Below are 3,047 nucleotides of genomic sequence, written 5' to 3'. Positions count from 1 at the left end.
AAGAATATAGTAAAAACAAACTGATGAAAGACCACCCCAACACTCCCATTGGTAATTCTAGGATTGAAGTAAAACACGACTGCTTGTTTGTTCCATCCTTACACATACAATTTATATATTGATTTCACACAAGTGCATATATCACATCGGTATTAGTTGTGTCAAATGTAGACTTGTAAATTGTGACTTTAGATTTTTAGTTGTTAATTTTTAATGTTTGCTTAAGTTCATTTTGTTATGCTACAAACTGTATTGAAAATCGATACATTTCAACTTGTAAAAGTTGCTTATAGCCAAGGACACTGATAAAAATAGTTTAGGAAATAACGTGAAAGAGAAACCTTTGTATCAACATTTATGGTAAATAACTTTCATATTGCCTAACTGCTAAGCAAATTTTCTGTTTTTTTTTCATAGCATGCTGTTAATGTTTTTCTGTTTGTACTGTGGTGTTGCTAGTAACTGGAAAATATGAAATATGTCACACAAGTATCACAACTTGTGATTTTAAAGCTTTAGTTTATTTTGTGTAAATCACAGCTGCAGGCAGTATAAGTATCATGAAATTTCCTCTGGGACTGATATTCGAAATAATCTTTGTTCTAACATTTTTGTCTGTCAGAAATTCCAGTAAAATGCCTGTATATCCAAAGATAAGGATATATAAATAAAAATGATGCACCTTTTAAAACACAGTTATTTATTATTGCAAAAGAAACATATTTTGACCCCATTTGTTTGAGTCATCATCAGGGAAATGAGTTCAAAACCTTTAGCAAGTTATCCTTGTTTTGTTTTAATAAATAAGTGTTATGTGAAAGGTATGTCACTTTTATTGATTAAATGCAACAAAAGATATGCATGAGCCAATTAGATAAGGATATGTTTCAAATCGTATTAAATCCGACATATTAATAACAGTAAATTGTGGCTATGAATTCATGTTAAAAATAAGCTCTGTTCCATTACCTTTGAAGATAGAAAGTTGCCTGTTTTATGGGTGATGGAATGTCAGGTTTTTAAAGCAAGTTTTATATTTAGCAGAGCAAAGATAAATAAGAATTATAGTATTATGTATTCTGTTACACAAATCAGCATTATATAATAGGAGCAAACTTTAGTTTTAGTTATCAAAATCTTTTGATTTCACTATACAGTGCACATATTCAGTTTACAGTAACAAAAGAAAACAAAAACATCCACTGGAAGTCGCTATGCTCTACATATCACATTCTGTTGTTACACTTTCATAGTGATGAATGAGGTAATTATATCCTGCTAAAGGTTATGTATGACATATCCACTTTCAATTCCAATAATAAGTAGGAATAAAAATTTTTTTATGCATTCGTTTACTGAGGCGACTTAGAATTTCTAACTAGTAACCTTATCCCATTTTTTAACAATTCTATCAACCGTGAGTGATACGGAACTGCTGAAGAGTGTATTTAAGACATTTTGCTTAGTTACTACCTTTTCTCTTTTTCTGAAAGTGAATGAAGGAAACATATACAAACTTACTTAAGTAAAATATCCTTCTTCAAGTGCATTTATTATGAAACATTCCTAAATACTGTATAAATGAATCAGCAAACTAGTGCTGTTTACTATCTGAATAGCATATCTTCATTTCCAGATGTTATCCTGGCAAAACATAAAGATCTTGAGTTGAATACTTTGATACATTCCCCAAGCAATGTTTAACCACTCTATGACATAAATTGGAAGGTGATACTTGCGCACGGTTTGCATAAGATTTGATTTTTTAGGTTAATAATCCTTACTTGTCAATTGTACATGTTTCAAGTCCACTGTGAAAAACTACACATCCATTCAGGTTAATTAATAAAAAGTTATCTGTGTTAAGCATAATTAGTTGATACAGTAATATAGAACTTATAGTCCTGAAACCTGACATACGCAGTACTAATGTAGATTTGTTTAAATGCATCAACAACTATGTAAATTTATGTTTTTCTTTACTTAACAGTTTATAATGAACTGCAATAAATAATTACATACATGACTTTCAAAATATATTTTATCAGTATGTACCTTGTAGTTTTTTGTTGTCCATTTCCTTACGATGCCTGATGGTTTCTTAGTACGTAAATGAATCTTTTATGGCTCTTTTTTTTTTTATATATTCACCTAAATAAAGCATATCAGTTCTGAAATTTTAATTTCTTTAAAACGAGCTTTTCTCATTGATAAAACTTGGAAATATGTTGCATCTCATTATTTGATAGTACAATTAGAATTATTGTGAATGGTTTCCTTTGCTTTTCACAATTTAGTTTCAGGACGTATTGTGATATTTTACTAACTGTATTTGAAACTTATTTTATTCTTCAAAAATCCAAAATAATTTATAAAAGTTCTGTTTGCCAGATTTAAATGGTTTGACAAAAAATAAAAACTTTTTTTTTTCTTTTTTTTGCAAATGAAAATGTTACCAAAAGGTTAAGCAGGATTTTAGCAACTTTAAGCAGTTTAGTTGAATGAGTGACATTATATTTATGGCTTGTATCTGTGCCTTTAAAATTAAAATGTCTTTACTGAGACATAGCAAAAATAAATTTTTGATTTGTAGAATAGGATTGAAAATAAGTAAAATATGTGTTACAATTTCCTGTGATCTTTGCTAATATAGATTAAAAATAATAGCTTTCTAACTCAGGAGCTGTTTTACAGCTGTGGTAATTGATAAGCAGTGCTGCCCTACTTTCAGAAGGAGCTTATGTTTAGATCTGATTCCTTTGAGGGAAAAAACAAAGAAACAAAAACTATAGCAATTATAGTATTTTGGCACTTGTGTATAAAGTTAATATCATAAATAATATTCAACATTAAACTGGTACACAATTAAAAATATTTTATTTAGGCCTATATGTGGCCTTCAAAAAGTTGACGACTCTACATGTTTCGACTCCTGATGATAACATTGTAATGTCAAAACATGTAGAGTCGTCAACTTTTTTGAAGGCCATAGATAGGCCTAAATAAAAAATTTTTTAATTGTGTACCAGTTTAATGTTGAATGAATA

At 29.1% G+C, this 3,047-nt stretch overlaps 1 protein-coding gene across 4 annotated transcripts in view; it reads left to right on the top strand.

The window, feature by feature from the left end:
- Positions 1–3,047, top strand: part of LOC106471968 (lipoma-preferred partner homolog) — a 64,183-nt gene that overhangs the window by 23,601 nt on the left and 37,535 nt on the right. Inside the window, exon 1 of one of the 4 annotated variants that reach the window (XM_022400578.1) lies at positions 333–360. The exons of the other annotated variants lie outside the window; for them this stretch is intronic. The gene's annotated coding sequence lies outside the window, so the exon portion shown is untranslated. Of the gene's footprint in view, positions 1–332; positions 361–3,047 lie in introns of those variants that run through there. 4 annotated transcript variants of the gene reach the window in all.

This window comes from Limulus polyphemus, unplaced genomic scaffold (genome assembly GCF_000517525.1).
Source record: "Limulus polyphemus unplaced genomic scaffold, Limulus_polyphemus-2.1.2 Scaffold4994, whole genome shotgun sequence".
Lineage (NCBI taxonomy): Eukaryota > Metazoa > Arthropoda > Merostomata > Xiphosura > Limulidae > Limulus > Limulus polyphemus.
This window is presented reverse-complemented; position numbering and strand designations above follow the sequence as displayed.